General features: G+C 43.5%; 1 protein-coding gene across 1 annotated transcript in view; it reads left to right on the top strand.

The window, feature by feature from the left end:
• Positions 1–6,612: 6,612 nt before the first annotated feature.
• The window catches only part of gcgrb (glucagon receptor b), an 81,880-nt gene continuing 76,855 nt past the window's right edge, over positions 6,613–11,637 (top strand). Inside the window, exon 1 of the mRNA XM_060899205.1 lies at positions 6,613–6,845. The gene's annotated coding sequence lies outside the window, so the exon portion shown is untranslated. The remainder of the gene's footprint in view (positions 6,846–11,637) is intronic.

The following is an 11,637-nucleotide window of genomic DNA, read 5'->3' as shown; positions in this document are numbered from 1 at the left end:
GCATGGTGAGGAGCTTTCTAGTCTTGATATCTGTGGCTTCTATCTCCTCCTTTGGCCAGTTTATGATACCAGCGGGGTATCTGATGACTGGTAGTGCGTACATGTTGATGGCTCGGACCTTGTTCTTACCATTCAGCTGACTTTTCAGGACCTGCCTTACTCTCTGGAGGTATTTGGCTGTGGTTGACTTCCTTGTGGCCTCTTCATGGTTTCCATTAGCCTGTGGGATGCCAAGGTACTTGTAGCTGTCTTGGATATCACCTATGTTGCCCTCTGGTAGGTCAATCCCCTCAGTCCAGATCATCTTGCCTCTCTTTGAGACCATCCGGCCACACTTGTCCAATCCGAATGACATCCCTATGTCATCGCTGTAGATCCGGGTGGTGTGGATCAGCGAGTCTATTTCTCGCTCGTTCCTGGCATACAGCTTGATGTCATCCATGTAGAGCAGGTGGCTGATTGTTGCCCCACTACGGAATCGGTATCCGTAGCCACTCTTCGTGAAGCTCTGACTGAGGGGGTTCAGGCCTATGCAGAACAGCAGTGGTGATAGCGCATCTCCTTGGTATATGCCGCACTTGATGTTGACTTGGGCAATGGTTTTTTTTTTTGAGTTGGCCTCTAGGGTTGTCTTCCACATTTCCATTGAGTTCTGGATGAAGGTCCTTAGGTTCCTGTTGATCTTATACAGTTCCAGACATTCCAGTATCCATGTGTGTGGCATTGAGTCATAGGCTTTCTTGTAGTCAATCCAGGCAGTGCACAGGAATCCAGGAAGTGTCTCTTCTTACAGTCTCGGGCAACTGTTCTATCGACCAGTAGCTGGTGCTTGGCGCCTCTGGTGTTACTGCCAATTCCTTTCTGTGCCTCGCTCATGTATTGAGCCACATGCTTACTCATTTTTGCCGCAATGATGCCTGACAGGGCCTTCCATGTTGTGCAGAGACAGATAATTGGCCGGTAGTTGGATGGGATGGGTCCCTTCTGGGGGTCCTTCATGATTAGGACTGTCCTGCCTTGGGTTAGCCATTCTGGGTGGGTTCCATCCCTCAGCAGCTGGTTCATCTGTGCTGCTAGGCGTTCATGGAGTGCAGTTAGCTTCTTCAGCCAGTACGTATGGATCATATCGGGGCCTGGTGCTGTCCAGCTCTTCATCTTTGACACTCTTTCTTGGACATCTGCCATTGAGATGGTTACTGGTTCTTGTTCTGGGAGGTTGCTGTGGTCAGCTCTTAGGTCCACTAACCATTGGGCATCGGTGTTGTGTGATGCCTTTCTTTCCCATATGTCTTTCCAGTATTTTTCCACCTCAGCTCTTGGTGGGTCTGACCGGTTGTTGTTCCCCTGCCACCTTGGCTGGTTCAGTGGAGAACAGCTTGTTTATTCTCCTGGCCTCTCCCTCCTTGGTGTATCTCTTCAACCGGGTGGCCAGAGCTGTTAGTCGCTGTTTGGCAGTTTCGAGTGCCTCTGGTATGGAGAGTGAGTTGTACTTCCTGGGTGCCCCTTTATTCACCATGTTCCCTTTCTGTAGTTCAGCTAGCTGGCTAACTTCTCTCCGTGCTGCCTTTATCTTGGCCTCTAATCGTCTCTTCCATGGTGTTTATGTCCCGAGCCCACCTTGTGTCCAAGCATCTCCATGATTACTGTTGCTGTATTGTGTATCAGCTTGTTGGTCTCAGTGATGGTTCTTGTGGAGATTGTCTTCAGAGCAGCATTCACATCTACTAGTAGATCTTCTGAAGGTACTTGGCAACTCAGCTTCGGTATTCGTCGGGGGCTCCAGGTTCTTCCTTGGTCAGCAGCTCTTGTGTTGAGGCTGTTAGGGCTTGGTACCCAATCTCTGGTTGTGGGGATGATGACATCTCCCCACTGACCTGTCTTCCCCTTGCCGTAGCATCGTTATTGTATAATATTAATCTCTAGTTGTGATAGCAGATTTCGATTACGGATGTTGGAACACTGGGCTAATAGCTGTTTCTTTGTTAGCCTTGATTGTGGGTTTCGAAGTATCCAATGGTCCCACATTCGCTGCATGTATCCCCTCTCTCTGGGATTGCTTGTATAGTAGCATTCCAGCAAATCCGTATTTTCTGTCCTCGTCCATTGATGTCTTGTTCCAGTAGCCCATTTCTCATCAGTTTGCCCTGGTTCCCTAGCAACTGACGCAGACCTTGTTGACCCGGGCGACATCTGAGCCGGTATGACTCTATTAGTTATGTCTTCACTCATTCCTGAGGTAGGCTGATATATCATGAGGGGTTTTGCCTAAGGACCCTTACTGGATGATGTTTTGCCCCGATCTCCTGCGTCGTAGTCAGTGAGCGTTACCACTGTACTATCCAGCTGTATATATATACACTACTGTTCAAAAGTTTGGGGGCACTTTGAAATGTCCTTATTTTTGAAAGAAAAGCACTGTTCTTTTCAATGAAGATCACTTTAAACTAATCAGAAATACACAATACCAGACCTGGGCATTTTCCGGCCTGCGGGCCGCATCCGGCCCTTTGGTTCATTCTGACCGGCCCGCATAAGGTTAATTAGAAATTACAAAATAAACGTATTTTCTAATTTTACCTCGTGCATGGACTGAATATGCATTGCTTTTATTTTGAAGTTGTGTTCAACAAAAACGCAATGTGCGCGACATGAACATGACATGAAATCCCACGAAACCTAATCCCGCGATAACTACTTCCGTAATTTGTCCAGACCAACCACAGACTTGTACATCATCCTTCAAACGGTCCAGCCAACCACATAGTGTGACGTCACCAGCAGGCGCCGGAGCCCGAGCCAATCTGTAGATCTGATACCTACACCGAATCGACTGATGATCATCTGTCAGCTGTGCTTCGCATCTCCACCTCAGACATTCAACCTGACTTTGATGCACTCGTTAAAGACCAACAGAGACTAGATTTCTCTCACTGAACAAATAAAAAACACCAAATGAGGTGATTAGACTACAAATGTGGGCATCATTATTATAATATGATGTATCTTGTTTGATATTTGGAGTAGAAAGACAATATTTTGATGTCTTTATTGTGTTTTGGGGTGAATGTGACTGAAAAAAATGGTACAAACGTTCACATTTTGTTAACCATTCATCTCATCTCATTATCTCTAGCCGCTTTATCCTTCTACAGGGTCGCAGGCAAGCTGGAGCTTATCCCAGCTGACTACGGGCAAAAGGCGGGGTACACCCTGGACAAGTCGCCAGGTCATCACAGGGCTGACACATAGACACAGACAACCATTCACACTCACATTCACACCTACGCTCAATTTAGAGTCACCAGTTAACCTAACCTGCATGTCTTTGGACTGTGGGGGAAACCGGAGCACCCAGAGGGGACCCACGCGGACAACATGCAAACTCCACACAGAAAGGCCCTCACCGGCCACGGGGCTTGAACCCAGGACCTTCTTGCTGTGAGGCGACAGCGCTAACCACTACACCACCGTGCCGCCTTTGTTAACCATTGTTTTGGGAAATTTGATTGAATAAATGACATTTTTTGTAAGGCAACCTCGTTTTTTCCATACTCTTACCAGTCTTAGCAGCTTGTAAAAGCAATGATATTTATTGCTTTATATAACGAAATACAATTAATATTATGCAGAATTTAGTTCAGCCTTATGGTCCGGCCCTCCACGAAATTTCCTGTTTCTCATGTGGCCCCATGGAAAAAATAATTGCCCACCTCTGCTCTATACATTGCTAATGTGCTAAATGACTATTCTAGCTGCAAATGTGTGGTTTTTGGTGCAATATCTCCATAGGTGTATAGAGGCCCCTTTCCAGCAACTCTCACTCCAGTGTTCTAATGGTACAATGTGTTTGCTCATTGCCTCAGAAGGCTAATGGATGATTAGAAAACCCTTGTACAATCATGTTAGCACAGCTGAAAACAGTTGAGCTCTTTAGAGAAGCTATAAAACTGACCTTCCTTTGAGCAGATTGAGTTTCTGGAGCATCACATTTGTGGGGTCGATTAAATGCTCAAAATGGCCAGAAAAATGTCTCGACTATATTTTCTATTCATTTTACAACTTATGGTGGGAAATAAAAGTGTGACTTTTCATGGAAAACACAAAATTGTCTGGGTGACCCCAAACTTTTGAACGGTAGTGTGTATACATGTTATTTCACCTCCCTCACTGCCATCACCAGGAACTACCTGCAGGCCAGGACAATGATAACATTTTAACATAGCCTATGGAAATCCAAAGTTTACACATTATCATCACGCACAGACATTGCAAAACTGCAAAACTAGTTTTAAAACCGCTAAGTTCCAACTGTTAAACATAGCGAGAGGCTGGGCTACGTGTGTGTGTGTAAAGTGTAAACCAGTGCATCCTGACTTTCTAACTATGCCTGTGTGTTGCGTGAGCGGCAGTCAGTCAACAACTCTTCGCAAAGTTTCCTTATGAAACAATATGCTCGCTGAAATTATGGCAGGGAACGCCAGATTAAACATTAAAACTGCCTTCTGAGCACTGTATCTACAGGCTACCACCGAAAGAAGGAGGCTACCAGAAAGGCATCTCTACTCCGTACGATTTTACTTTCACTACGACATTACTTTGAACAGACTATCAAAAAATTGCAAGGTGATATGATAAAGTAAGGCACAGTTTACTTACAGTCGTTGTTTTTTGAAAAAATGATGCAATCGTTTTCTGCCTTTTCGGTTTGGCACCCTTCATCATGCCGTGTTGGGGTCCTGAACTAGGAGCTGTCCCCGATATGCCTGTCAAACTTGTTGTGGGTAACCATAGCAACCAAGCTCGAGCTCGCAACCTGTGCAGTCTGCGCAGCTCAACCAACCGAATATCAGTCTTTGTTTTGTTTTATGTGAGTTGTTGCAACTATGTATACACTGCTGTGCACCTCAATAAACCGAATGGTAATTAGTCTTTTGATTTTTCCGTGAGGTTTGCCTTAAGCAAAGAAAGACAGCATAGATGTTTTTTCCTCCCTATAAGTGGGGGGGACCGAATGAGGTGAATTTAAATCTGGGTGGGACGAATCCCCCCCGTCCCCCCCTCTATCTGCGCCTGTGGATGCATCACAGTTATTGTTCCCACAAGAAGGCTTTTTGGATTTGTATATGATCCAATATGATGGTGGGTGTATACATCACACTGTTTTGTCACATGGTTGCACACGAAGAATATGTATATCTCACCCCATGGACAGGTGCGATTGTAACAAAATAATCAAATGTTATTCACTTTTCCTGTCAGTGGTTTAAAGCTGTACTGCCTTTCAGATTTTTCAAGTGTAGGTCATAAAAAGAATTTTCCCGACACCCAATTATTTTTGTTTAGTGACCGAAAGCTACAGAATTCGAATCACAGACTTCCAATTTTATTAGGTTTTTTTTCAATTGAACAATTAATGAGTTTAGAGCCACATGGCCCTAAATTCTGCGCTATTTTTCCTGCTTCACCATGACACAATTCAAGACACTACATCATGCATCACATCACGTAGTGGGCTTTCCCCGTTCGCGCAAGGCATTGTGGGATACAAGTTTGAAACAGGAGAGAAAAATGGAGGACGTGAGTGTGCGAATGAAACGTGAAAGAGTGACTACAGTAACGGAAAGAACGCGAGAAGAAAAGACGTTATGTTCTATACGAAGGAAAGGAAACGCAGGAAATGTCAAAGTATTAAATATGGGCGCTCAGCGAGCACCTCGGTGTGATCAGCTGTTTGTTTAGCGACAGAATGATGGAACGGTCAGGGTACGCTCAAAGGTAAACCTGCGCATGCGTGTACTTCCTCTGTCTGCTTGACTGCACGAAGCGAGCGATTTCATGCACATTATTAAATAACTTCCCAGCCACAGAATGGCCTGATATTTTGTGAGATATTATAGAAATAAACATATATCACAATGACCGGAACTAAATTTCACTAATTTTATGAAATCAAAAGGCCGTCCAGCTTTAAATGTTCTTACTGATTGGTGTTTATGACTAAAAGTTTGTGGACACCTGATCATATGTGGATCTCCTGCTACCACAAAGCTGGAAGCTCAGAATTTTATAGAATGTTTTTTTTTGTAGGGCGGCACAGTGGTGTAGTGGTTAGCGCTGTCGCCTCACAGCAAGAAGGTCCGGGTTCGAGCCCCGTGGCCGGCGAGGGCCTTTCTGTGTGGAGTTTGCATGTTCTCCCCGTGTCCGCGTGGGTTTCCTCCGGGTGCTCCGGTTTCCCCCACAGTCCAAAGACATGCAGGTTAGGTTAACTGGTGACTCTAAATTGAGCGTAGGTGTGAATGTGAGTGTGAATGGTTGTCTGTGTCTATGTGTCAGCCCTGTGATGACCTGGCGACTTGTCCAGGGTGTACCCCGCCTTTCGCCCGTAGTCAGCTGGGATAGGCTCCAGCTTGCCTGCGACCCTGTAGAACAGGATAAAGCGGCTACAGATAATGAGATGAGATGAGTCAATCTCTCTCTCTCTCTCTCTCTCTCTCTCTCTCTCGTGACGCCACACACAAGGGGCGGGGCTTAGTAAAAGAGTCGCGCTGGTGTCCCGGCGCGTTTCACTTTCCCGCAGCGCGCGCTGCACAGCTACCCAAAGGCGCACGAGTCGCACTGAAAAGAAACTCAATCCCAGTGAAAGTTAGTTAATTAATTAATTGATCCAGTAATTAATTTAAATTATATGTGAATGCCTTTATTGTTATGAAACTTTTTGGATGATTTGCTCGGGTTGTTTGTGTTTGTTGGATTACCGACACTGGGATTTCTCTTTCTGGCGCGCGCACTGAGGTGGGCGATGCGCGGTCGCGCACGGACGGGACAGGAGACTCCGAGGTCCAGAGGTGAGTGTGTGTGTGTGTGTGTGTGTGTATGAGTGTGTGTGTGTATGAGTATGTGTGTGTGTGTATGAGTATGTGTGTGTGTGTATGAGTGTGTGTGTGTGTATGAGTATGTGTGTGAGTGTGTGTGTGTGTATGAGTGTGTGTCTATGAGTGTGTATGAGTGTGTATAAGTGTGTGTGTATGAGAGTGTGTGTGTGTGTGTATGAGTATGTGTGAGTGTGTATGAGTGTGTGTGTGTGTGTGTGTGTGAGAGAGAGAGCCCTGATCAGTTAATGACTCACATTTGCCTGCACAGAGTTGAACCTGCAGCTGAATGAACTCTGAGTAAAATGAGTTCCTGTGGTGTTTGTATAAGTGCAACAGACAAACAGTAGACACCAGAGGACTTCATTCATGCTACAACAACAACGACAGTGATGCTCATTAAACTTCTGAGTGAGAATGTGAAATCTGGACCTCCATCCATTCTTCAGCTCAGTGTTTGCAAAATCTCAGACTTTTTCTGTCACACAGAATCATTTGCATATTAACCGTATTAGTGATTAAGTTTCGACAATACTGTGGCGAAGAAACCATCTGATGTGGTGCGATAAAGCGGAGTCATTGTTCCTACCCAGGAGTGACTTCAACCCTGTTTAATGTGTCTTGGGAGATCAGATTACGAGTGGACGGCGCTAAATACAAACGTAAACCACCACCAAGATGCATTCACTCAAAGCACTTGCTGAGGACCACAGATCTTCTGACGCGTCCCTGACCAGGACGTTACATGAAAATCTCTTGCCAGTCCCTCTGTATAGAGTCAGACCTCTCTCTGCTTGCTATGTTCATGTGTCGATTTGGATGTGATCTTGAGTGACTATACAGTCCAATGCGCAACTTGCAGAACAGATGAAATCATCATTTGTGTCACTTGATGTAAACAGCTGACGTTGCTTTCTCGCTGCTTCCAATGGTGTTCAAAATTCTGAGGACCTTTGTGAACCGTGGATCTCCAGACAGATCCCACATATCAGGATTGATACTACATTGTTTCGCTTTCACTGTCCTTCTTGAGATTGCTGTTTTTGAGCTCTGAGAACAAGATCTACTTCGGTAGACGGTCATTGCTCATACACACCACGTCACATGGCCTGCCCAGCGCAGTTTACTTTTGATCATCGTAGCTTCTATGCTGGTTGTTTTGGCCAATGTTGTAGTCGAGTCACTAAACCTCGAGTCCAAGTCCAGTCTCAAGTCCCCAGTGTTTAAGTCCAAGTCATTAAAGAAAATTTTGAGTCGAGTCCGAGAACAAGACTCCAACGGCACCATTTGACAGTGGCTGTTGTTGCCTTTAATTGAAAGCGTCTCTGCTACTGTGCTGGACTAACATTACTGATCGACTTCCCCATTTTAGTTAACAGGCTACAGATAAAAAGCTTGTTCATTGCTCAGCAAGCCCCGCCCACCATCAACAGAGCAATGAACGTAGTGTGTCACTTCCTTCTCTGGGTGGAGTCTTACCAAATGATGATTGAAGTTCGAGGTTGTCCCCATCGTCTCCTCGATAGTTCTTCTACATATGGAACACAGCAGTGCATTTTTTCCCACTGCATGAGAAGTCTGTCGAAGCAAAGCAGACAATCCTAGCGGCATTCTCTCCAGGCATTTTAGCAACATTAACGTTAGTTTATTCCTGGACATGATGTATGAACAGGTGAATGTGTATTCTCTTGCACGAAATTAGTATAAAAATTAATGTAAATATCTTATGCCAAATTATTATGGCATGTTACAAAAAATTAAGAAAAAATCCGAGTCCTCGTCTCCAAGTTATGAGTCCGAATGCAGTTAATGCACGAGTCCGAGTCATCAGCGCTCAAGTCCAAGTCAAGTCATGAGTCCTTAAAATTAGGGCACGGGTCAGACTTGAGTACTACAAGCCTGGTTTTAGCATCATCCATCTAAGATACTGTTGTTAGTGTGTCTGTCCATCCATTTGATGTTGAGGATCTTTCGCAGGCATCTTTGATGGGATTTCTTGAGGTTCTTTATATGATGACTGTAGGTTACCCAAGTCTCAGATCCGTATAAGACAGAGTGGGGGTTATTATTGCTTTGTAGACCTTGATTGACAAGAAAATACGTCATTAATGCTGGACATGGTGGTTGTTTTGGTGGCATGACATTGCATCAATGCTTGAAAAACATAGAGGCGCACTGATGTACGTGGATGGAGAGCAAGAAAATAATGACAGTACGGTATGTTGCAGGTTTAACATTTTTAATGGGGTTCTTTGACATTCTAGCAGAAGTGATGAAGGCAGGAATGAAATCTGAACACAAGCACTCACACCTCAATGGTGTAAATGGTAATATGTCTCAAACTGTCCACTTGTGACCCGGTATGAACCAAGTGGCCTTTTTTTCCCAAAATAACACCAGTTTTGTTTCTTTTAAATGTATTAATCATTGACCGAGTGTACTTTTTAACACATTTCTAATTACATTTAACATTGTAGAATAAGTTATTTCCTTATGTTATAGCAGATACATATAAACACCGGTCCCCTCACTATCGCAAAAAACTCGTCTGTCCTGAAGATGTAGGAAAAAGTTCCAGAAATCGGCACCATATCAATGATTACACACATTTTTAATCTGTTTATATGGAGTCCCTGTGAACGAGCTGTTACTATACAAACGATAATGTATTAAAACACCTTCAGCACCTTCTGACCAACCAGAGTCTGGATTTCAGCAGCTCCGTGGTGTAATAGCAGCTCAGGGACTCAACAGTAACTTACAAAAAAAAAAGAAGAAGAAGAAAAATAAAAAGACGGTAAAGAAACAAGCTGTTTGTTCTGCACAGTGTCTAATACAGCTCCTCATTGAGTTCTCCGAACACAAAACTCTGTATAAGGCAGTGTGGAAAGTTGGCGATTCTTCTAAATACCTGTCCTCAGTGCAGCTAATCTGAATCATAAAAACACACACACACACACGCACATACAGCTCAATATGACTCCAAGTAAATGATTTACTTCATGGTTTCAGGGTTTCATTAATTTACAAATCATTTCTGCTCAACAGGAAAATCTTGGTCACGCCGTTAGCGAGTTAATTACTGCCGCATGCTAGCGTTACCGTTAGGCGTGTTGTCCGGCGCTGACATATGGCGTGTCGCATAAAACTCGCTGCACTGCTTTATGAGTGAATATTAATGAATTAACATGTAATGGTTCACCTAATTCACAGTTCATTATTCCAAACAATAATTATTTACCCACATTTGTAAAGGTTGGAGGAAAATATAACCACTTATTAACTAAAATAGTCCTTTTATTAAAAATGTAAAAAGTTAATTACAAATCAACATTTTTAATAATCTTTTATGAACATTTGTTCTGCCTCCATTTGCTTGTCTTTTTTTTATCTTTCAGCAGTCTGTAAAAAGAGAGAGAGAGCTCTGATTTCTTGTTAAATCTGTTTGTACAGTCACACAACAGCTCCTTCACATTTGTTTTTTAGATGTGTGTGTGTTTTCGCAGTACTAGAGCTGTGTTACTTCCGCCTACAGTGAAGTCATGTATATTCCCGCCCTCTGCTGTCTAAACAACGCAATTACAGCCAAGAAAATCTAATAGATTATGCAGCCTGTTAATAATCACAAATCATTTTTATATCATTGCTTTGAACCATCATAAATTTGTATCACGGTTTGTCATCACACAATACATCGTTACCTACAGTTAATTGAATAATTAGTGGCTGGTGTCTCCAAGTATCAAAATAGTTAAATGTGTTTTACTGACACAGGAATAATATATATAGTGATAATAAAAACCTAAAAATAATGTACACTACCAATAATTTTTTTCCTTATTTGTTAATCAGACATGGAACTTTTTTTTTTTGACAGATTGGGTAAAATCCCCCACATCTGAGCTGTTAATAATTTCACTGAGGTGAAGGAAATGGTCTTTGGATCAACATTAATACTAGCAGCCGGTCATGACCTGATTATTGTGCTCATTTACTCATCAAAAGTTCCCCAGTATGAACATCTGATACTGTGATAATGTACAGATAAAGGAACTGATGGTGATCTGGATGTGTTTCGTGATTAATTTAAACATAAACCTCAGCATGAGGAAGAGATCATCGCAAGCAGTAAACACTGACAAGGTGAGAAAAAAAAAACCGCAGACAGACGACACGAGGTGAGTGAAAGAGAACCGCTCTGAGACAGTATGTTGCTCTTGGACCCTGGAGATATATGCTCTGTAGTGAAGCATAGAATTTTGTATGGGAATCTCTGTAAAGGTCTCAGGTGATCGTGTGTGTGTGTGTGTGTGTGTCCCCATAATATATAGCTTGCAAAAGTTCAAACTCATACACTCAACTGCAACGATCATGTTTGGAAGTCACTAAAAGCCACTGAGCTGTTTCTCTGTGTGTGTGTGTGTGTGTGTGTGTGTGTGTGTGTGTGTGTGTGTGTGTGTGTAGACATTTTCTTGAGTGTTTTTGGCATTTACCAGACCATAGCAAATAGGTGTGCAGTCAGTTGAGTGGGGTGTGTGTGTGTGTGTGTGTGTGTGTGTGTGTGTGCGCGCGCGCGCGCACGTGTGTGTGTGTGTTAACTGTTGCCATGGCAGCTGCTGACTCGTATAGTTTAGAGACGACTCCAGGTCATTTATAATCTCAGATGCAGGAGTTACTTTACATTATTAACAGTGTGTGTGTGTGTGTGTGTGTGTGTGTGTGTGTGTGTGTGTGCATGCGCGCACACATTTTATCGGGGACCACCTTG

Source organism: Neoarius graeffei, chromosome 18, assembly GCF_027579695.1.
Source record: "Neoarius graeffei isolate fNeoGra1 chromosome 18, fNeoGra1.pri, whole genome shotgun sequence".
In the NCBI taxonomy this organism is placed as follows: domain Eukaryota; kingdom Metazoa; phylum Chordata; class Actinopteri; order Siluriformes; family Ariidae; genus Neoarius; species Neoarius graeffei.
Note: the sequence above shows the minus strand (reverse complement) of the source record. Positions and strands in the feature narration are given on the sequence as shown.